Source organism: Aegilops tauschii, chromosome 5, assembly GCF_002575655.3.
Source record: "Aegilops tauschii subsp. strangulata cultivar AL8/78 chromosome 5, Aet v6.0, whole genome shotgun sequence".
Taxonomy (NCBI): Eukaryota; Viridiplantae; Streptophyta; class Magnoliopsida; order Poales; family Poaceae; genus Aegilops; species Aegilops tauschii.
This window is the reverse complement of record NC_053039.3, coordinates 21,562,534-21,587,618: the sequence shown is the minus strand read 5'-3', so window position 1 is coordinate 21,587,618 and position 25,085 is coordinate 21,562,534. Positions and strand designations below refer to the sequence as shown.

The following is a 25,085-nucleotide window of genomic DNA, read 5'->3' as shown; positions in this document are numbered from 1 at the left end:
CTATTCACTCGTTATTGAACCATTTGATGTTTGGGGCTTTGATTATATGGGACCTTTTCCTGCCTCTAATGGTTATACACGTATTTAGGTGCGGTTGATTACGTTACTAAGTGGGTAGAAGCTATTCCAACTAGTAGTGCTGATCATAACACTTCTATTAAGATGCTTAAGGAAGTTATTTTTTCGAGGTTTGGAGTCCCTAGATATTTAATGACTGATGGTGGTTCACATTTTATTCATGGTGCTTTCCGAAAAATGCTTGCTAAGTATGATGTTAATCATAGAATTGCATCTCCTTATCACTCGCAGTCTAGTGGTCAAGTAGAATTGAGTAATAGAGAGCTCAAATTAATTTTTCAAAAGACTGTTAATAGATCTAGAAAGAATTGGTCCAAGAAACTTGATGATGCATTATGGGCCTATAGAACTGCATATAAAAATCCTATGGGTATGTCTCCGTATAAAATTGTTTATGGTAAATAATGTCACTTACCTCTCGAACTAGAACATAAGGCCTATTGGGCTATTAAAGAGCTCAATTATGATTTCAAACTTGCCGGCGAGAACAGGTTATTTGATAATAGCTCACTTGATGAATGGAGAACTCAAGCCTATGAAAATTATAAGTTGTTTAAAGAACAAGTTAAAAGATGGCATGACAAAAGGATACAAAAGCGTGAGTTTAATGTAGGTGACTATGTATTGCTATACAACTCTCGTTTAAGATTTTTTGCAGGAAAACTTCTCTCCAAATGGGAAGGCTCCTACGTTATCGAGCAGGTCTATCGTTCCGGTGCCATAAAAATCAACAACTTCGAAGGCAGAAATCCGAAGGTGGTGAACGGTCAAAGAATCAAACATTATATCTCAGGTAATCCAATAAATGTTGAAACCAACGTTATTGAAACCGTAACCCCGGAGGAATACATAAGGGACACTTTCCGGAACGTTTCAGACTCCGAAAAGGAATAGGTATGTGGTACGGTAAGTAAACCGACTCCAAAACAATTTTTATGGCAATATTTCTCCGTTTTGGAATATTTAGAAAAATAGAAAAATGGGAAGTAGTCCGGGAAGGACATGAGGGCTCCACGAGGGTGGAGGGCGTGCCCTACCCTACTGGGCGCGCCCCCTTACCTCGTGGGCACCTCGTGTGCTCTCCGGACTCCGTTTTCTTACACGATTCGTATTTTGGTCGGTAAAAATTCATTATATAATCTCCCGAAGGTTTTGACTCCCGTATCACGCAATTATCCTCTGTTCTTGTTTCGAGCTGTTGCTGCTGCAGATTAGAGCAAGATGTCTTCTCAAGAGTCAGTGGGGGAGAGCCGAGTGTCTCATCCGGCCTCGGAACCAAGGGCAAACAGTGATGCTGACCACTTTGGGCCAGCAACGGAGGAAGAGATGGAGGCTGACTTGATGAGGATAGATGCCATGGAGGATCAAGAAGTCACTAGTCGCTTCCGAGCTGGGTTCACGATGGGGGAACTACAGAGCTCAACTATTCCAAACTCGGTTATCCCTTCCAATGTTAGATTTCTTTCTTATGAAAATATGAAGAAAAGTGTTACTTGTTCTCCCGCAGCTATGCAACACCCTTGGGTGCAAGGAGCTTTAGCCGTTACAGGGAAGCTTCGTAAGGAGATAATGGATCTCAAGCAGCAACTCAATAAGCTCGAGGAAGAGAATCGTATCGTGAGGGGCATTATCGCCAAGAATATCACATCACCATCACCAAAGAAGGAGACATAATCACATGGGTATGGCACTCCCCTTGGCAACTACAAAGCTTGGGGGAGATGCCCCGGTATCGTATCACCATCACATCTCCTGTCTTTACCGATTTTCTTAGTTCGATCCTATTAGTAGTATCTTGATCTAGTAGGATAAAGTTTATGGCATGATCTAGTTTTGAGTTTTGCTTTATGATCTCTCTATGTAATCGAGTCCGTGAGCTATATATAATAAAGATTAGTGTTGAGTTAAGGGCTTCATTATCTTGCTATGATCTTGAGTGAATAAAAGAAAAGAGAATAGAATAAAAAGAAATAAAGAAATCATATTGATCTTATTGAGAGTAATGACTTCACATAGAAAGAGTATGATGATTAAAAATTGTTGGGAGTTGGCAAACATAGCTTTGGTCATCATTGCAATTAATAGGAAGTAATAAAGAAAGAGAGGTTTCACATATAAATATACTATCTTGGACATCTTTTATGATTGGGAGCACTCATTAAAATATGACATGCTAAAGAGTTGATGTTGGACAAGGAAGACAACGTAATGGGTTATGTTTTCTTATATCTGAGATAAAGTATATTGTCATGGATCATCCAACATGTTGAGCTTGCCTTTCCCCCTCATGCTAGCCAAATTCTTTGCACCAAGTAGAGATACTACTTGTGCTTCCAAAAAACCCTTAAACCAGTTTTGCCATGAGAGTCCACCATATCTACCTATGGATTGAGTAAGATCCTTCAAGTAAGTTGTTATCAGTGCAAGCAATAAAAATTGCTCTCTAAATATGTATGATTGATTGGTGTGGAGGAAATAAGCTTTATATGATCTAGTGATGTGGAAGAAATAAAAGCGACGGACTGCATAATAAAGGTTCATATCACAAGTGGCAATATAAAGTGACGTTCTTTCGCATTAAGATTTTGTGCATCCAACCCTAAAAGCGCATGGCAACCTCTGCTTCCCTCTGCGAAGGGCCTATCTTTTATTATCATCTTCTACCTTATGCAAGAGTCATGGTGATCTTCACCTTTACTTTTTACATTTTATCCTTTGGCAAGCACGGGATGTTGGAAAGATCCTGATACATATATCTAATTGGATGTGGGTTAGCACGAGCTATTATTGTTGACATTACCCTTGAGGTAAAAGGTTCGTAGGCGAAACTATAAGCCCCTATCTTTCTTTGTGTCCGATTAAAACTCCGTAACCACAAGTATTGCGTGAGTGTTAGAAATTATGAAAGACTAAATGATAGTTGAGTATGTGGACTTGCTAGAAAGCTCTGACATAGACTCTTTCTGATATTATGATAAATTGCAATTGCCTCAATGACTGAGATTATAGTTTGTTGGTTCTCAATAAAGTTTCTGATTCATACTTTTGCATTGTGAATAGATTATTACTTGAGCATAAGAAATCATATGACAATATCCATCTATGCTGCTGTTATGAGCATGATCATGATGCCCTCATGTCCGTATCTTATTTTATCGACACCTCTACCTCTAAACATGTGGACATATTTATCGTTATCGGCTTTCGCTTGAGGACAAGCGAGGTCTAAGCCTGGGGGAGTTGATACGTCCATTTTACATCATGCTTTTATATTGATAGTTATTGCATTATGGGCTGTTATGACACGTTATGTCACAATACTTATGCCTATTCTCTCTTATTTTACAAGGTTTGCATAAGGAGGGAGAATGCCGGCAGCTGGAATTCTGGGCTGGAAAAGGAGCAAATATTACAGACCTATTCTGCACAACTCCAAAAGTCCTGAAACTCCACGAAAGTCATTTTTGGAAATAATAAAAAATATTGAGCGGTAGAAGTACGTCAGAGGGGGCCCCACCTGGCCACGAGGGTAGGGGGCACGCCCTACCCCCTAGGGCGCGCCCCCCTGCCTCGTGGGCCCCCTGTTGGTTCTCTGGTGGCCATCTTCTGCTATACGAAGTCTTTCGTCGAGGGAAAAATCATAAGCAACCTTTCGGGACGAGACTCCGCCGCCACGAGGCGGAACCAATCTAGGGCTCCGGCAGAGCTGTTCTGCCGGGGACACTCCCCTCCGGGAGGGGGAAATCATCGCCATCGTCATCACGAACGCTCCTCTCATCGGGAGAGGGCAATGTCCATCAACATCTTCACCAGCACCGTCTCCTCTCAAAACCCTAGTTCATCTATTGTATCCAATTCTTGTCTCCAATTCCGGGATTGGTACTAGTAGGTTGCTAGTAGTGTTGATTACTCCTTGTAGTTGATGCTAGTTGGTTTATTTGGTGGAAGATCATATGTTCAGATCCTATATGCATATTAATACCCCTCTAATTATGAACATGAATATGCTTTGTGAGTAGTTACGTTGTTCCTGAGGACATGGGAGAAGTCTTGCTATTAGTAGTCATGTGAATTTTGTATTCGTTTGATATTTTGATGAGATGTATACTGTCTATCCTCTAGTGGTCTTATGTGAACATCGACTACATAAAACTTCACCATTATTTGGGCCTAGAGGAAGGCATTGGGAAGTAATCAGTAGATGATGGGTTGCTAGAGTGACAGAAGCTTAAACCCTAGTTTATGCATTGCTTCGAAAGGGGCTGATTTGGATCCATATGTTTCATGCTATGGTTAGGTTTACCTTAATACTTTTGTTGTAGTCGCGGATGCTTGCAATAGAGGTTAATCATAAGTGTGATGCTTGTTCAAGTAAGAACAGCACCCAAGCACCGGTCCACCCACATATCAAATTATCAAAGTACCGAACGCGAATCATATGAACGTGATGAAAACTAGCTTGACGATAATTCCCATGTGTCCTCGGGAGCGCTTTTCTCTATATAAGAGTTTGTCCAGGCTTCTCCTTTGCTACAAAAAGGATTGGGCCACCTTGCTGCGCTTTATTTACTTTTGTTACTTGTTGCTCGTTACCAATTATCCTATCACAAAACTATCTGTTCCCTATTATTTTAGTGCTTGCAGAGAATACCTTGCTGAAAACCGCTTATCATTTCTTTCTGCTCCTCGTTGGGTTCGACACTCTTACTTATCGAAAGGACTACGATAGATCCCCTATACTTGTGGGTCATCAGCCCTCTGCATAGTCCTTCGAGTTGTTGTGCTCGCCATGGCACCGCCGTCTCGCGTTGTCAACATGGTGAATGGACATGAGGAATGAGGAGATGACTTTACTTGGAGAGGATGACAGTGGGGACCCACCACGGCCATAGCCGCACGTACGGAAGTGCCTCCTTATTATATACAACTACAATTTGTTTGCTTCCTCCTGGTTTCCTGACATCACAGTCCCCCACCATTGTCAACCTATGTAGTCAATAAATGAGAGAATTGCACAAGGAGCGGCCGACGGCTGGGACCAAGCAACCCGAGCAGTATTTGTGTTTTTAAGGTGTGAGCATTGCAGAGTTTTTCTTGAGCGATGTTTTCGTTTTTGTGCAGAGGAGAGCAGGGTATTAACTTGGCGGGCGGTGGCCCGTCTAGCGCAGGCTGGATATCCAGCCCAGATATTAATTGTTTTCTAGCTGAAAATGGCTAGCCCAGCTATACATTTTTTGAGGAATACCCAGGCAAGGTCAACTTGTTATTCTCCGCCCCGCTGGGCTGCAAATCTTTCCTAGGAGGGATGCATTAGGCTTAACAAGAAAATGGGCTTTAATAAATAATAAATGGGATGTAATTATAAAAACTGGACAATAAGGAAATAAATAAGAAAGTACCTAACGCTAGCCTATTACAGCTATTACACCTATTACATCCACTGGGCATCAAAGTTCGCCACGAGTGCAAATATAGGGAACAAAGTAGCATATTACATACACTTGCCGTAAAAATTGGCCACCAGCGCAAATAAACGTGGCAGTAAAACAAGAGCATACACTACTAGGGAAAAGCCTAGCAGCAGCGCGGGTTTTTGGCCTACCAGTAGCACGGGCACTGGCGCTACTAATAGGGCGCTACAGCTAACCCATAGCAGCAGCGCATGCGCGCCCGCGCTACTGCTATACAAGTGTAGCAGCAGTGTGCTGCGTGGAAGCTCGCAACTGCTAATAGCTCTAGCATGGTTTGGCCGTACGTGCTACTGCTATAGTCACGCTGCTGCTAACTTTCCTCCACTCGCTACTGCTAATTTTAGTAGTTTTTGATTTTTTTTCTGCATATTTGTTTTGTATTTGAACAGGCTTTATACAAGAATCTTTAGCACATACAAATGTCATCATCATACACATACAAATCGCTACAAGACCACAAATGTAATCATAGCATATACATATAAATAGTCTCATCATAATCATCATCCAACACAAAGTGGTATCTCGTCATCATCTCAAAAATAGCGATACATGCAAGTATCGAATACTTGCAACTACAACGTCATCCATCTAAACAATGATATATGCAAGAAGTGCTATCACTATGAGTGATAGTGGAACTATGCAGTACATGAGGCCGCGGTCATGAGTCCTCTCTCGCGCTCGCCTAAACCTCAAGTAACTAGCTTGTGCTTCTTGTCTGCTTTTGAAGCCTTTATGGCTGGCGCCTGAGACCCCCTGCACTTGCGCCTGACACTCATGCCACTCGTCATACACTAGAGCAACATCTTCGTACCCGACATAGCACTTCGCCATCAAGAAACTAGGTACCTGTTAGAGATGCATCTTCATCAAGAGGATGTACAATCCTATGCAACAAAATATACTAGAGCAACACGAAAAAGAAATGGTTAGCAACTAGATGCAACATACAGTACGCAAACTAATTAACTAGAGGTACGCAGGTCATCGTACGCAAACTAACAAAGTAGCGTTACGCAAGTTCGGTAGGGACCGTGGAGATCACAAAGTTTCATCGCTATAGAAAGTATACAAGTTCAACCGACACATATCATCATCATCGGCATCGTAAAATCACTAGAAGTTCCATCCTTCCATGTCATCGAGAATGGACCCTAGCTTCTTGAACAGCGTGAGGTCTAGACGTTGCATGCCAATGCGAGTTCGGACGTCAGCTCACGATATAGGGACATGGTGGAACATCCCCTTCTCATCGACGACTTCTTTCATGATGATCGTCGCAATGTCCCTTTAGATGCGAAAGAAGTCATCTCTAAGTTTATAACCCTCTTCTCCATGAGATTCTAGCCACTTGTGGATATGATCATCATTTCTGCTTGTCATTCGAAGCTTTTGGTGATCCGTGCTGAACTCAATCATGAGATGGACGATGTAGAATCCATCCTTCTTGCTTGGTTTTGGGACATGGATGAAGTTTGTTTCCTGATCTGCATGTGGCCACCTCTAATGCTGAAGCCTTGGAGAGCATCACCTAGAATATTCATTATGTGGGTGTAGTCCTTTTTCTCGTAGTCTCTGGAAGGGTCGAAATACACGGCGTGGGAGACTCGCGGGTAAAGAACGATAAGGACGGCGCGCCCGTTGTTGCGGGGAAAAGACACCTCAAATAATTCTCCATATGAGCGAGAAGGAATGATTGAAATGTACGAAAGGGTTGTTCGGAACTGACTTACTTTGGATGATAAGGCACGAGGACAATTTCCTTGTCCTTATTCTGTACCATGAAGTTTTGGAGGTAGTCCCTAGTAGTTTCACGCTCAAAGTCGCCGAGACTCCAGAAAGACTCGTGCATGTAGTACAGATCCGCCCCACAGATTTGCGAGACTTCTTCTCTCCTCATGACGGAGATCATAAGTAGCGCAAAAAGGCAGATGATTGTAAAATCGAGCCGCCTTGTCAGAAACATATCAAAGATATGGTCAACCACGGGAAGAACACCTCCGCGGGCCGTGTGTCGATGTAGCACTTCCCCTCAGGCACACGAGCCGCGTATGTCGGATATCCTGGATCCTTTGAGGCTAGTAGGCTTTTCTCAGTCGACAGCACATGGTCGTGTAGTCTCCTGAGATCCCCTGATAGTGCCTCCAGCGGTTTCGGCGGTAGCGTCGGCTCGCCCGTGAGATGGAACATGGACGCACCTTTCACGGGTACGGGCTCTTCAGAATCCATCATCTCGCTGCTATGTGCTCTGGCTTGTTTGGAGGCAGCTATCTTCCTTGATCTCTTCCTGTCCTTTTTCTTGGTCACACCTTCCAGACCCTTCCTTAACCCCTGCCTAGTGTTCCCGGGCTAAGTACTGTACGACCCCCGGCTAGTTGAGCCTGTGTTGAGGCGGCATCTTCAGGCGTGTCCTGTGAGGATTTCATGAAGAAAGACTTTTTGCAATCCCTGCTACGACCTTCCTGCCCGGGCATATCATCCATATCCTCATTAGCATGCTGATTGCCCGATTCGTCATATGGTTGACTCATCATATCTATGTCATAGTCATACGCATTTCAATTGAGGAAACCCATAGGTTCGACCTCCGTCTCATCATCCATTCTCTATTCTACAGGACCGATTACATTAGCCAGTACCATTGCACCCCCTTCATCACGTCGTCCGCCGCTCTCACCCGGCACTACAGGAGCTGGTAATTGCGTAGCACATGCTTGTTGATGTGTGCTTATTGGTGTGCTCTCGGCCGGCTCCAGACGAATAAGATTCTTCGGCCATAGCAGCACCCAACCCTTGCAGTTTCCAATCCGCGGCGGAGTCTCGTCGTCCTCTCCCACATGCTGTACTGGAGGAGGCAAATCCTCGTGCCCCGATTTCACACTAGACAAGCTAACCCTGAAGTGCCAAGCGGGGATTGGCTGGTTGTAGAACGTGGGTTGCAAGGGGTTCATTATCATCCCCTTTCCCACGTCCACCTTCTGGCCTTTGATCAAGTAGAGTATGGTGCACGGGGTTTCTTCGGTCTGCAAACACATATGTCTGTCGCGTAAAACATCCGAAAGGCAACGAAAATGGAATATTCTATATATATATATATATATATATATATATATATACGTTGGTGCAACATGTAATTACCGTGACGGCGTCGAGCTCAGCCAAAGATGAAGGCCCACCTAGCGCGCCAGAGACTGAGGTCGGGCTGCTATGAGCGGGAGCGACTGCGAGAGGATGCCCGGTTGCATGAGCAAGTGATGGTGCGGTGGTGTTGTTGTTCATGGAGTTTCTACCGACGAAACTGGGCAACGGGAAATCATGTACCGTCTTGTCTGGATTTTCCTTCGTCCAATTGATGATAGATGGAACCAAGTTAGTAGAGAAATCATTTATGCAGGTAGTTACAGCTGCATTGACTGCCTGCTGTAGCAACTCATTTTTCTCCTCGGCTGTTTTTTCGCGTCCTTAGCTGCTTTTTTCTCGACCGCAAGTTTCACCTTCGCGTGGATGTCCGCGTGACTAAACTTCTTTTTCTGCTTCTTGGCATCTGGGCCCTCGTTGTAAAACACCTTCCACGTGGCGCCGTCTCCAGCGCCGTGCACACGACCATATTGCGGCCGCTGGCCCTAAGGGAGTCCCTTAAGTTCGTTCAAGGCCCGGTTGAGAGGGGTGTCCCACTTGGGCCTCATCAGAGAAGCAGGGCTTTCGGCTGCAAGCTGGTGTTGCTTCTCCTGCAGAAGGAGCGTGAACCGTTTAGGAATGTTTAGTCGACTAGATATGGAGCTAAATGAAAGGTGGTAAAGGAATAATTACCAGTAGTCTAATCTATTTCCTCGTGATCTAGTCCGTGTAAAAAACCTTCTTTTCCTTGTCCCACTTGTAGCGGGCCCGGATGAAGTCATGCTCCAAGGGGTTGGTGAATTTCGCGAAGGGGTCTGGGATACCCGCGGCTTCATGTTCTGCGTCCTCCTTATCCCATATGGGCCTTTTACCGATGTAGCCACGACTTCCGAGGCGATGCTTCCCCGTGTTCCTTTGCTGAAGGCTCTTGAATTTCGCAGCCTTAGCCTTGGCTGCCTCGGTAGCGCAAGTGTCCTTGAACTTTTCAAACTCCTCTTCCGTAAGTGTCGGATTTTCCTCCAGAATCTTGGACAGGGGTTCGTCAGCCTCAATAGCTCGTTTCACCCTCCCTTTCCCGGAGGCCAAATTATTGCTGAACATGCCCATGGTGTGATTGTTAATCTTTTTCATCTTCGGATCATCATACGGTCGGGGAACTTGAATCTTTTGTGCAACTTCGTCAGAAGCAACTGCGTCAAATGTTCTTTACTCCTTAAGTCATCGTCGTTGATGCTCACGCATTCCTATAGGATGCAACCTACTTGGTTCCCATAGCACTTGCGAGGTTCTTCCGGCTCTAATGGCTCAAACTTGCCAGGTGCCATCTTTGTGATCACTAGTCGTCCAATCCCTAGTTTGTTAGGTTTTCGTATCCTCTGCTTCTTCTGCTTCCTCCTTTCAGTAGCGGCATCGGCGCCGGTACCTTCCCCGCCGGTATCTTCCCCGCCGGTACGTTCCCCGCCGGTCTCGACGCCGCCATCGGTCTCGGCGCCGCCATCGGTGCCGGCGCCGTCGGTGTCGATGTCGGCGTCAGTACCATCATCGAGCCTGACCTGCAAACCATGCGTAGCAGTCAAATAGTCGAGGTACTCTTGTTCAGCCTCATAATCAATCTCGTCTGCATCTTGGTCAGAAGGCCCAATTTTTTCGTTGTTCGACATGTTTCCTATGATTAAGTCTCCTCGTTTAATTCTAAAAGTATGAAAAATGAGAAATGACATAAAAAAGAAATCTATATTTGCCGGAATGTCGTTTCCCAGTAAGTCCCAGCACTCGATATGCCTACTATCTAGCACAAATCATGCCAAAATTCACGGAAAATTTCGGCATGACCTTTGCTAAAAAATGGACATATCGAGCGCCTGAAATTCACCGAAACCAAAATGAATCAACATTCCGGCATAACATAGGCCACTCGGATCATTTACGCTGCACATAATCATCATTTTCCATATATGACATGTCCAAAACATCACATGTCCAAATGACATGTCCAAATCCCAAACATGACGTGTCCAAAACATGACATGTCCACATATCACATGTCCAGTTCAAATTTGCATATAAATTCAGCCTACCTAAATTCAGCCTACCTAAATTTGCTTTAACAAGGGATATTGATTTGGACAATTGCTTATATGCTGCCTTTTCTTTTAACTACAATTGCTTAACCCTAAATTGCTTAACCTATTGCCCTAACTAAAACCTAAGTAAATTAACCGAAGAACCATAGCTGGTAGAGAGAGGAGGACCGCTGGAGGGGTTACAGAGGGTGCAGGGGCGAGGAGGCAGGCCCGACGACGGCCGAGGTTGGGAGGGGAGGAAGCAGAGGAGGGAGGCGTGGCGCATCGGGGTCGGGGGCGAGCGCCGGGGCACAACAAGGGCAGGGCCCCAGCGGTGTGACGGGGGAAGAGAGAGTGGGGATTTGTGGGGAAAAGAGGCGGGATGAAGCAGAGAGAGTGAGGGTTTTGGGTCAAGGGGACGTAGCAGTAGAGCTTTTAGAGCAAATGCGCTACTACTATTACAGGCAGCTATATAGGTTTTATACGGAAACCGCTACTGCTACCTTGACTAGCTGTAGCTCTTTTTCAGTAAAGCGCTACTGCTATAACTAGTTTTCCTTTTTCTTTTCCTTTATTTTCTCTCACTTTTCTTTTCTTTTTTTCCGAGAGCAATGAACGAAGGGAAGGCGATATATATTGCATCATTTGACGGTTAAATATGTATACAAAATAGGAACATATATATATATATATATATTACATCATTTGACCGATAACATACGGTTCCTCAGCGTTGATGTTTTTGTTTTTGAGTCAGCTTCTTTCCCTTCTTGTTCGTTGAAGAACAATTGAGCCCCTCATTGTGACTTTGCCTTTTCCATGGAGTACGATTTTTCTTAGGTAATGTAGTATTGATTCTTCTTTTGACGTATACTTCATCATCATCGTCATCTTCCCTTATTAGGTTGCCATACTGATCGTAGTCTTCCTCGTTGGCGACTCCATCCATTCCAATGATGTTCCTTTTGCCTTTCCTCACGACAACACGGCTGGGATTGCACGGGTCGGTTATGAAGAAGCATTGTGTCACGTGCTTAGCGTGTACCCATGGCTATTTTTTGCGATAGCGTTCATGGTAGCGCTCTTGGCGTCGGGTATAGTCATGGTAGTGAAATTCCGGTTTTCTCTTTCGACATTCTTAGCCCATCTGACACGGAACATCGTCGTGTTGTGCAGTCCACACTACTAAGAAAAGGTCTGCTAGTGGCGCACCTGTTTTGCCTAATAATTGCGCACTACAGGTGCGCCACTAGCATCACGCCATTAGAATTTTTTACAAATGGCACACCATAGGTGCGCCATTAATATCTGGTATACTAATGGCGCACCAGGCAGTGCGCCATTACTATCTGACTTAGTAATGGCGCACCATATAGAAAAAAAAATTCAATTTTTTTTTCGTTTTTTTCTTAATCTCGGGTCAATAAGTTTAATCTCAAGTCAAATCGCACTCCGTGGTCAAACTTCCCGAAAGGTCACCCATCCTCACACTACTCCAGCCCAAGCACGCTTAACTTCAGAGTTCTATCCATCCCCAGCACCAGCTCACTTAACAGGCACTTGTTGATATATCTAGCATGCCAATCCTATTAAACCTTGTTGATGTCTAGGACTTTGTTCATGTTCATGAGTGTGATAAAATTTTGAAAAAATATTTCAAACTTCCGTTCATATTACATATCATATTTTGAACATTTTTTCAAAAAAAACTTGGAACTATTTTTTTCTGTTACTAGTGGCGCACCTAGCAAATGGTGCGCCACTAGTAAGTTTGAATTTTTTTTCCATTTTTCCCCCTCTAAATCTTAAAAGTCCCATATCTTTTTTTCTGTTAGGTTTTTGGGGATTCTAAAAATATCCAATGGGGTTCCCCGGTTGAATTCGGATGTATCTTTTCGAGTAGATGATTTTTCATATAAAAAACTTTTTAATCCGAGTTCGTATGCAAAAGTTATGCCCATTTTACAGATTCCAGAGAGATTTTGCAAATAAAGTCGAAATTCATATTTGTAAATTTTCCCAACAACTAGACCACATATCACATAGGAAACTTATTTTATTTTATTTTATTGACATTTCCATCATTTTCTTTTATTTTTTTCTAAAACTGAAAAGGCGGTCCACAGGGGGGTGCATTCGGTGGAATTTTTGGGCAAAGTTAGTAATGGCGCACCGTGGGTGTGGTGCGCCACCACACCCATGGTGCGCCATTACTAACTTTGAAAAAAAATTAAAAAAATTGTTAGTAGTGGCGCACCGAGGGTGTGGTGCGCCATTACTAGTTAAAACTAGTAATGGCGCACTGTCCCCTGGTGCGCCATTACTAGTTTTGAAAAAAAAAGAAATTGTTAGTAGTGGCGCACCGAGGGTGTAGTGCGCCATTACTAGTTTAACTAGTAATGGCGCACTATCCCTTGGTGCACCATTACTAGTTTTGAAAAAAAATAAAAAAAATGTTAGTAGTGGAGCACCGTGGATGTGGTGCACCATTATTATTTGGACACTAATGGCGTACCAACACATGGTGCGCCATTAGTATATAGTAGTGGCGCACCACATGTGTGGTGCGCCATTAGTGTCCATATTATCTATAGCCCTTTTCCTAGTACTGCCAGGGTAGTAAAGCTCCTAGATCTCCTCGACCCTTCCGTAAAATCTTTCAGTTGCACCGTTGTCGCTGCCGGCCATGCATTCCATCGTCACCCCTGAGTTCTGATCATCACTGTCCATATCTTTGGCCTCCGTGTAGAACGTGTATCCGTTGATATCGTATGCCCGATAGGTTACGAGGTTGGGCGAGGAGCCATGTGCTAAGGCGTATATGAGCAATCCGTCCTTAGAGCCCTCCTCCGGGGGATTAGCAATAATATGCTCTTTGAACCAATGCAGGAAAGTGGAGTTGTGCTCTCTAGTAACCTTGGCATCCATCATGCATACCCCCCGGTCACGATACTTCTTTGCGATAACTTCTTTGTGCAGTGCCACAAAAGGATCTACCTCGTCTAGGTGTTGTAGCACTACCAAATTTGCTCTGTCAAAGTCGCTACGTCGATCTGATTATACCACGTGCAGTTCCCTGCGACCATTGGAGTGACCTTCTCCTTCGAGTCTCCCATTGTGCTTGTTAACGGGCAAACCAACACTAACACCAGGCGGCTGCAGGTCTGCGCCATATAGAAAATTCTCGCGGAAATAGATGCACCCTTGTGTGAGATAGCCCTGGACGATGCTTCCATCTGGACGGGACATGTTACGAACGAATCCTTTGATGATCCCATTCATCCTCTCAAACGGCATCATGTTGTGCAGAAATGACGGCCCCAGGTCTATTATGTCGTCCACAATATGGACACACAGATGCACCATCATGTCAAAGAACGCGGGCGGGAAGTACATCTCAAGCTCATTCAGTATCACAACAATCCCTTCCTGTAGCCATCGGAGCTGCTTTAGACTGATCGACTTTCGAGAGATGACGTCAAAGTTACAGAGACCAATAAGCGTGTCAGGGACGTTCTTGTCCATTATTCCTCTAAGGGCAACAGGTAGTATCTGCATCATCATCACCTGACAGTCATGGGACTTCATCCCGCTGAACCTTTTCTTGTCCGTGTCTAGATATCTACTTATCTTGCCACAGTAATCGGAACTAATTTTGACTCCGGCAAGGCACTTAAAGAATTGACCGATCTCAACCTCACTTAAGGTGAAGCAAGAAGGGGGGCAATAATCCTCTTTCTTTATTTTCTTGCCCTTCTTCTCCCGTGCCTCTGTCTCCGTCTCTATCTCGTCTGACATTTTACGGGGCGGCATGTGCAGATCTTCCCTGATTTTCAAATCTTGCATGTCTTTTCTTCCCTTCGGCCCATCCTTGGTCTTATCCGGCATGTTCATCAGTGTCGCGAGCAAGCTCTCATGGACATTCTTACATATATGCATTTGATCAAGGCAATGAGGTGTATCGAGTTTGTGCCAGTACTCCAAGTCCCAGAACACAGACCTCGTCTTCCATACCTTCAGCAGCGGCTCCGGCACCTTTTCCATTGTCTTTCCCGGCGCGGGGCACTCCTTGCAGTTTTTCAACAGCTCATCGATTTCGGCACCACTCCGCTTACGTGGAGGTCCTCGATGCTCAGCGTGACCATTGAATAGATCTCCACGGTTTCTCCACGGGTCGTCCTGTTCAAGCCATCTTCGATGCCCCATGTAGACGATTTTCCCAGACCAACCATCTTTCCTTGACGTTAGCTGCTGAGACGTCGTATCATCCATGCACCGCGTGCATCCGCAATGTCCATGGCACACCTGGCCTGCGACATATCTGTAACCGAGATAGTCGTGCACCGTCGTGATCAGCGCGCCTCTCATGTAGAAATACTCGCCTTTGCTGGCGTTCCATGTCTTGGCCGGTGTTTTCCATAACGTGTCTAACTCCTCTTGAAGTATCCCCAGATACAAATTAATATTATTTCCTGGTTGTTTCGGCCCTTGAATAAGCATGCTCATGTGAATGTACTTCGAGTTCATGCACAACCAGGGGGGAGGTTGTATATCCATACAAACACGGCCCATGTGCTATGGTTGGTGTTCTGGTTGCCAAACGGATTCATGCCATTGGTACACGCGCTGAGCACGATGTTCCTTGCATCACATTCGAAATACCGATAGAAGCTGTTCAACGCTCTCCACTGGCTTCCATCCTTAACGTGTCTCAGCTTCGGATCATCTGCATCGTCGGGCTTCTTCCTCTCCGCGTGCCAGCACGTTAGCTTTGCTTCCTTGGGATCTACAAAATACCCCTGGAGGGGGAGTGATCAGTAAGTAACATACAACTTTCTGGGGACATTTCTTCCCGGCCTTCTTGTATCGAGAAGCATTGCACACCGGACAGCTTGTTTTTTCCGCGTGCTCCTTCCGATAAATTGTGCAATCGTTGATGCATGCATGGTATCTAATGTGCGGCAGATCAAGAGGGCACACGATCTTCTTGGCCTCATCAACACTAGTAGGACATAGATTCCCCGCGGGAAGAACATCCTTTAGGTACTTGAGATGCTCATCGAGCCTAGTGTCAGTCCATTTGTTTTTAGCCTTCGTCTTCAGGAGTTGGAGCGTGAAACTCAAGCGGGTCACCTCAGGATTGCAACCATCATACAATGGAGTGTTCGAGTCTACCACTAGTTGCTCCAACTTAGCCTCCTCTCTGGAAGCAGCTCTCTCAGTACTCGTCTCCTTGTGAAGCAGTGCTTGAACATGAGGGTCCCGCATGATTGAACTTAGTACCGACGAACTCTGCTGCGTGGAGTCCACGTCGTTCTCTACGCCTCCATGTCCGGCCCCTTCTCCTCCGCCATTTCCGGCTCCTTCTCCGCCGCCATGTCCGGCCTCTTCCCCGCTGCCATTATCGATCATCTCTTCGTCTTGCCCCGTGTCATCATTGCCTGCCCCGTCGGCGTCCTCAACATCATCATACTCATCTTTAATTATCCACCGAGTATAGCCATCCATGAAACCAGTCATGAGCAGGTGCTCTTCGACATGACCATCGTCATAGAGGTCGAGCCAAACTATTCCTTTGCATTTTCGACACGGACATAAAACCTCTGTCAGGTTATTTTCTTTCATGTCCTGCACCGCCGACCGCAACCACCTGTCCACCATCGTTCCACTAACCATCATGAACGTCTGCATGGTAATAATAACCAAATTGATTATAAAAATGCGTGCATGCATCAAAGTCATACAAAAATTCGGCATGACCTTCCCTAAAAATAGGCCATATATAGATCTAGAGTTTGCCCGGAATTCGCCGAAATGGAAATAAATCGACATTTCGGCAAAACATAGGTAACTCAAAAGCACAATTTGGCGTCAACTCATGCCACACACACAATTTCCATCATATTGCCCAATTATCATATCACACACACGTACACATATTTCCATTTTGCAAAAGCATGAAATTTTAATCACCTCTATCTCGAGATCGAGCACACAATGGAGATGATGATGTAGGGAGATCAAAAGTGCACAAAGCTCTTCTTGACAAAGATAGATCTAGTTAGGGGGCAAATAGGTCACTTGACTAAATGCTACATCTACGTAGCTAGCTAATTTGGGAGGAGACAACTTCAACTAGTGGAGGGGGGAGGAAAAAGACAAAGGAGATTCATTAATGGAGGTGGTGTAGTTAGCTAGGAGGAATGAAGAGAGAGAAAGGTAGCTAGAAGAGGGAGAGTAATGGGGGGAGAAGTCTTGAGGAAGAAGAAGAGTGAGAGAGGGAGGATGTGGGAGGTAGGGGAAAGGGAGGAGAAGAGATGGGGGAGGGGAGGACGGGTGGGAAAAGGTGGTGGGGTGCCGTGCCTTAGCAATAGCGCGGGAGGAAAAGCGCACCACTGCTAAGGGTGTAGCAGCAGCGCGCTTTTCTCACATGCGCTACTGCTAAACGGGCCAACCGTGTGGATAATTTCAAAACTAGCAGCAGCGACGTGACCAAAAAGAAGTAGTGCGCATCGTGCCACCGCGCTGGTAAACTTAGGTTGTTGGGTAATGTCGGTACATTTTTTTAGCAGCGCGGTTTATCCATCACGCGCTACTGCTAAATTTTCATCAGCAGCGGGCTTTTCTGAACATCGCTACTGCTAATTAGCAGTAGCGCCTCTTTTTGTGCCGTGCTGCTACTGAGATTCTGTGTATAATGTTTTCCCTATTAGTGATAACTGAAACAACTTGAGAAGAGCTCAAGAAACGTTATCCTGGGTATCCACCATGCTGGCAATAAGTTTAGCAAGCTTATTAGCTTTGTCCTGTCTGGCGCTAAAATCCTCCAACGCTTGCGGTTGCACCAGAAAGTATGCATCTGAATGCTCCATGGACTTCCGCAGTCCTTCCGCTTCTTGTCGCAACACAGCTGATCGATGTCTTTCAGCTTGTAGTTGAGACTCAAGAAACTGAACTGATTCAGACAGTGAGTTTGAATAGTTTGTGCAAGCGGTAGTGGTCAGTAACTCGAACACTAAACCAAGACAGGACTTTGGGGTTGTCTCACTGTCTTCAAGATAGTCTTCCTTAGCTGTTTTATTAGATTTGGTGGAGACCAACAAGGATATCTCACTATCCTTAACCTTATATGCATTACTTCCTTTACCATTGCTTAATAAGGTACTCTTCCCTAATATTTGGTCAGCATTCTAAAAGAAGAAACAAGCAGACACATAACAGGTTTAGCATGTACTAGTATATATATGAAACTCATTTCAGTGAACCAGTTCATTAGTAAGGTGGACAGGATTAAACTACTAAGTCTTCTATTGCCAAGTACTAGTACATAATAAAAGCATCAAACAAACATATATCTATGTCCTATGGTCACTGCATTGTCTTCCCAAATCAAAATAGAGACACGGTTCAAATCATATCAGTTCAAGACAAAGCAGCAGTGAAAGAATACAAAGCGTGGGAAACTACACGGCACAACAAGATTTCAGATGGGTACGATGGGTCTACATGTACAACAACACTATTGGCTCTGTTGTGATGCTAGTAATGTCATGATATGTGAAATCAACTGTATACACAATTGAAATTGAAATGAGCTATTGATAAGGGCAGACCTATTAAAGAAACATGCGTGAACATACCTGTTGTGCCTTTGGAGTTTTGATTGGATCCTTCAATTTAAAAATCAGTTTGTATCAGTAAATACAATGATACAAGAGCAAAGCAGTATGCATGATAGCAATGGAATCTTAAATATGAACAGTTGTTCTTCAGGTTTAAGCACTTCTTCTACATGAACAGAGTACAATAAGACACAAGAATACAGTACTTAAAAAATGAGCTCATAGACCTTACCACATTCTTGGTTCGGGACCAGTACAGGACAAGGCGTTCCCAATCATCGTCCAGTAAATGCGTCTCAGGAGAACGTAAGGGAATTTGAGGAGTTTCTTTGCCAGTGAAGTACGTTTTCTTCAGGTAATTCCGATACTGCCACCAATCATTCTTGAAGATAGCAGAGGTATTAGCACAGGTTACCTCATCCTGAGTTTCCAAATCGGTCCTTCTCTATAGAGAAAAATGGGAAAATTTGTTGTATTATAACCATCGTGGAGGTAGATTGTATGGGACAAAGCAAAGTAGTTGCCATGAATAACATTACTTACACATAACTCCTGGAAAAACACCTACAACTGGCATTTTCCTTCATCTTCAGTATAATATTTCCAAGATGGGAAGATACGCACATAGGATTTAACAACATCAAATTTGATAGATGCTAAACTACGACTGGCTGGTTGTGCTTCCTCCACAGGAATAGGCTTACTAACTAGTGGAGTGGGGTTCGCCGTGGTAGTACTGGCCCTCTGGGCACTGGAGCTGCCTTACTAACTGCTCTTGTTTGGGAGCTCTGTGGTGGAGATGGTGGTGTGTCAACAGGAACTGGGTTACTATCTGCTGTGGTTGGGGTAAGATTGGGTGAAGCTGGTTCTCTGCCATCGCATTAGGGGTACAATCTGCGAGAGTCTGGGTTATGTGTGGTAAGGCTAGTTCTCGTGCATGTACAACCGGGGTGCTATCTCCACCAAGAGGTAGCACTGTTTTATTTGAAGACCGTGTTTTTACTCCGCTAGATACCGCCATCACCGGCTCCAATTCAAATGGCTGATAAACATGAAATATAGTTGAATGTACAGACATTGTATGAGAGACAGATGCAATAGATAGTGTTGAAAAAACAGGGCATGAAATAGTTGACATCTATATTGTTTAACTAAAACGGATAGCATGACATAATTTCATATATATGATGTCTATCTAAACTGGATAGCATAGCATAACATAATTCGAAGATATGATGAATAACTAAACAGGATCGCATGACATAATTCACATACAAGTTATCTAAGTAATCAGGATCGCATGATTTAATTCGATATGATGTCTGAACTAAGAACATGGTGTTGAATATTGTGTATATGATGTCTAAACTATGCAATGCAAGACACCATATGCATGATATGAGCAGTATAATCATGCCAAGTTAGAGCATACACCTCGGTGGGGGAATAGGACTGGTCATCTGTCTCTGAATCCATCTTTGAGGAGCTATCGGGACCCAACAAGAGATCTGCAATACTAGGAAAAGGCTAATTAGTGGCGCACCTGTTTTGGCCATTAATGGAGCACTATAGGTGCGCCACTATCGTCACGCCACTAGTAACAAGTACTAATGGCGCACCCCTGGTGCGCCATTAGTATACCAGACAATAGTGGCGCACCAGGCAGTGCGCCATTACTATGCCTCCCAGTCGGCCATATTTACCTTGTGCTCTGGGTTACTAATGGCGCACTTCTAGATAATGCGCCACTAGTGTGTTTATTGCAGTGCGCCACTAAAGTGCAGTATGGTGCGCCACTAGTATGAATATTAGGAATTTTTTTCTTTTATGATATTTGCACATGTTACAAAATACATTACTGCACAGAATATAGACAGCACAACATATAAACAACAGATTTATCGAATACAATAGATTATTAGTCTCCGAATACAACTCATCATATTAGATTCCAAATTCAAAATACCGAACAAAGTTAGAACATTACAAGTCTTGAGACCGCGAGTAGCGAGTTTGTCTTCACATTACAAGTCGATATCGATCATCTAAACTACCATCACATAGAAGAGAGCTGCGGTCCTCACGATGAGCATCATCGCGATGAAACTGGTCTTCATCCGGTTCCTCCAATGCTCCCTCCTCTCTCCCGCTAGATAGCGCGCGTATCTAGCTTCTACCTCCGCCCTAGTGGTGTACCCTTTGTAATTGTTACCGCTGAAACGATGAACCTGTCTCCGACACTCCTCCCAGTCGTCGTAGACTCCGGGAACCTTACCCTTGTACACGACATACGAAAGCATCTCTATGCACTAGACAAACAAAACGTTAGTAGAAATTCATAGACAATAGATAAGCAATATATAAGTATGCAACAAAAGGATCGGAAGAGAAAAGCAACACAGTAATAGCATGATTCATGGTCCTACTAATAAATAGCATCGATTGCATATAAGTTGAACGACTGTCCAAACCAAAGAGACATACAAGTTCATTAAAGTTTAATTACAACATGAGCTAATCGATATTTCAGAACTACATAGCATCACTACTTTTGACTCGACTCAGCGACCAGAGCGTGGATGAAGCCGCCATCTTTCGTGATGGTCATGAATGTGCGTTCGTTGTCAGCCTGCATTTGTAGCGTTGTTTCTATTTCACTGTTGGACGGTTGATATTTGAGGTAGAACCGCCCCGAGATACGAAGGACATCTTGATGGATGATTTCCGCAAACTCCGACTGGATGCGAAAGAATTCTTGTCTGAGGTCCGCGTCCTGGATTGCTGACAAGCGTGCGGCCCAATCTTTGAGACTATTTGGTAGCAGAAGGTGATTATGGTCCCGTACGATCGCCCGCATGTGATGGATGGCGTAGTAGGCATCCTTCTGACCGCCAGGCGGCTGCTTGATGTAGGGGAACGTCGTTACGTGGGTGAACACGTGCTTGCCGTACCTAAAAATTGGCCTCCTGAAGGTGCCTCCAGATTTGGCGTAGTCGGGGAGAACATTATCTTGATATTTGTGTAGTCTTTCTTCGACTGACGATCCGAGTCAAAATGCGTGGCCATGGAATAATTCGGGCTTAAGAGGATGAGTGTGTAATGTGTATCACTGCACAAAACACAGAATGTTAGAAAAAAAGAACGATCGAAATCTAAGAAATCATATGTTACGGGGCGGTGAGGGGATGACTTACTCGGGAAAGTAAGGCACGATGAAGTTATCCTTATCTGGGTTCGCCATAATGACGCCTTCGAGGTATGAACTCGCGACTTGCCGGTCCCCAGTGCTGCCCAAGATCTTGGCACGCATGTAGAAGGGGTCAACTATCACGATGTCCGGGGTCTAGTCTCTAATGATCCGCATCTCCATACTCAGCGAAAATAGCCGAACGAAGGTGTAGTGCAGCGGATGAAGGTTAAATATAGCGAAGATGTCATCAAACCGCAGGATGATCATACCCCCGATGGCGCTATCGACAAAGCCCTTGCCCTCTGGCACCTTAGCCACAAAAATCGGGTATGCCACCTTATTCTAAGAGAGACACCGCTTATCCAAAGAAAGAACACTGTCATGCAGACTCCGCATAGCACCGGTTGCAGCATTGAGCAGATTAGTCGGTAGCATCGGCCTACCCGCCACATGCACCCTCCTCGAGATATCTTTAGGTGCAGGTGGCCCGTCCTGAGCACGGATCGTACTCGGTGCCGGCTGGCTCGCAGCCTTGTTATTCTTTCTTTTCCGTCCTTTCTGCTTCTTCTGCTGTAAAGGATCGAGTTCTGCTCATAGACCACCTTCTTCAGTGTGTTGGGGCTGATAATATTTCGCACCTCGGCTATTTGAGGCTCGGTGAAGGCGGCAGCTGGAGGCGTCTCCTGAGAACTGAACGCTAGACGACGCCTGTTGCAATTGGCTTTCTCCGCGGTACCAGCTAGATCGCGATCGTCTTTTGCAGGGTTGGGTTCTTGAGAAGGAGGCCCCAAGAATATATCATCGTACCCATGTTCGTTGAAGTACTTATCGACATTGGTAAATGTACCGTCGTCGTCGTCCGGATCCTGTGCCATATGCATGTCCGGATCAGCAGACACTAGTAGCGTTGCGGCGGTCTTGCCATGGCTTGGCGCCGGCACGACTGGCGGTGTTTTCTGTGGGGTGGTGTTCCCCGCCCCCAAACGAATCTGGCTCTTCCGCCAAAGCATGGGCCAGCTTATGCAGGCGCTGAGGGTCATCACATCATCTTCGTCGGCCCCAGGGGGTCGATACGGAGGTAACAAGTCGTCGAAGCCCCGCAGCACCCGAACCAGTTGAACCCTATACACGTTAGGTGGCATCGGATTACCGTGGAACACGCGGCTGCCCGGTTGAACGATTCTCGCCTTGGCGACATCAATCAACTCACCATCCACGAAGTGCAAGAGAGTGCATGGAACGTCAGCGGCGCCCTGCGAAAACATGTCGGTCGTCAGGGATGCCCAGTCAAAGGCAAGGAGATGAAGTCATCGCCCGAGAGGCTTAGTTACCGTGATGGCGTCGAGCTCGGCTAATGTCGAGGCACCGCCAACGGCGGGCGTATAAGTGACGGAGGGGCCGCTTGCTGCCGAGGTGCCGGCCGGCATATTCTTCCCACACCCGAGTGCATTAAGGTCTAATGTCGGCGCCGACGCCGGAGACACCAATACCGCCTCTGCCAGAGACACCAATGGCGCCGCCGGCGCGTTGTGCGAGTTGCTGCCCGTGAAGCTGGGAATCGGGGGCAGCCCCTGGTGGCCGCCCGCAATCCACGCCTGCAGCCCCTCAATCAAGGTAGGCACAATGGTGGTGATCGTCGCTCCCAGTTGGTCTCGCACTTGCTCTTCGACTATCTCCGGAATCCGCGCCACTTTTGCCATGAGTTCTTGAACCTCACGCTCCTGGCTTTCCGAGCTGCTCTTTCCTTCCTTTCGCCTAGCGGTATAGTATTCCGACCATTTCGTGGACAAGCCTTTAGCGGCCACACGACCAGCTGATGACGGCTTACTGAGCTTATCCTTGTGTTTAATTACGTTCAACGCCCTATTTAAAGTGGTGTCCCAAGGGGAGCTCTGAGACGACCCTGCGCTACTGCTTTCAGTGTCCTGCGGAAGGAACGTGAACCATTTAGAAATTTGAAATCATTAATTAGAATGCAACCATATGGAGCTAATTATGCGGGGGTGTATTCCTTACCAGAATAAGCTCAAGCGCCTTGGTCTTCGGATCCGTGGTAAGCTCCTTTGTTACCGGGTCAATCTTGTACCGGGCCCTGACATAGTTCCTGGTCTGCTTGTCACGGTATTTATCGAAGAGGGGCGGTAGGCCTTGCTCGGCATGCTCCGCGTCCTCCTTGTCCCATATAGGTTCCGCCACTCTGTAACTACCGGGACCGAGTTTGTGGACCCCTAAGTTCAAGTCCCGCATATCTTTGCCCCACTAACTTGATTCCGCGGTTGCGTTGCTCTCGCACTTGATCTTGAACTCTAGGTAGTCAGCTTCGCTGATTGAAGGATTTGCCTCCTTGATCTTCTCATAACTATCACCTTTTGCAATCCTTCTCTTCACTGCGGCTCTCCAAGTAACCAGGGCCGTGCTAATCTTCGTGACGGCGGCACTGTTCACTTTATTCCCTGAGAGGCGTGTGTTTGCGAAGTCACCGGGGAACTTGTATCGTTCGTGCAGCTTCGTGAAGAGGAGGTTGCGCAAATTCCCTCGGTCACGATGCCTTAGGTTCTCGGTGTTGATCGAGACGGTGCTCCGGAGAATGCACCCGAGCTGTCCCGAGTAACCCTTGACTAATTCTTTGGGCGTCGTTGGATGCCCACCGGAGGACACTTCAGTGAATTCCTCCTTGACGGTGCCTAGCATGTTCGGGCGCCGGTCCTTCCGTTGCCTCTTCGGTTGGCTACCATCTGTGCGTGCGTTGCCATCATCAGTGGTGGCATCCTCGGCGGCACCATCAGTGGAGTCATCCCCGACGCCACTAGGGGTTGTGTAGTCGGGATCGGTGTCTTCCGCGGCGTCCTCATAGCAGTGAGGTTCTTCCTCCATCTCCTGGGACAGCTCCCAGAATGCCTTGCCCGAACCGCCGGCCTCATCGTTGTGGGCCATGTTTCGCTCTAAATAGGAAAAAAGCTTGGTCAAAAAGTTGGTTATTGTCAAAGAACAAGATCTCTAAGTTGCCAAATAACCTAATTCTCAAGGAATGTCGCCAAAAAGTTGGTTATTGTCAAGGAACAATTGAGAGATGTTTGTTATATTGCCTAGGTGTTTTGGGATGGAACCTGTTAGTGTGTTGTTGCTAAGGTCCAAGTCCCTTCCTAACCCCCTTCTTCTTGTCTCCTCTCACTATCTCTCTCACACACATGGCAAGCAAGGGTGTCTGAGTGTGTGAAAAAATACTAAACAAATCCAAGGGCTGAAAATTGATCATCTGTTTCAGATTGCAGTTTTCTTTCTTGGGGCTTCAGTGTACGGTACAAAACTGAATTTTGGAAATATACAGAAATTGTTAGGAATTGTCTTAGTCAAGAAGTGCCAGCAAATGGCTTAAATGTATCAGGTCCTACTCTAGTTTACTCCAGTTTAGGTTGCACTAAAAATGCACCACTATGGAGTATCAGGTCCCTAGCAAAAATGCACTACAGAGCAAGCAATAATGCTACTCCAATTTTCACAGATTAAAGCAATACTGACTGCAAGCAATATTGCAAAATTA

At 45.5% G+C, this 25,085-nt stretch overlaps 1 pseudogene; it reads right to left on the bottom strand.

The window, feature by feature from the left end:
• The window catches only part of LOC141022482 (uncharacterized), a 96,618-nt pseudogene that overhangs the window by 37,445 nt on the left and 34,088 nt on the right, over positions 1 to 25,085 (bottom strand).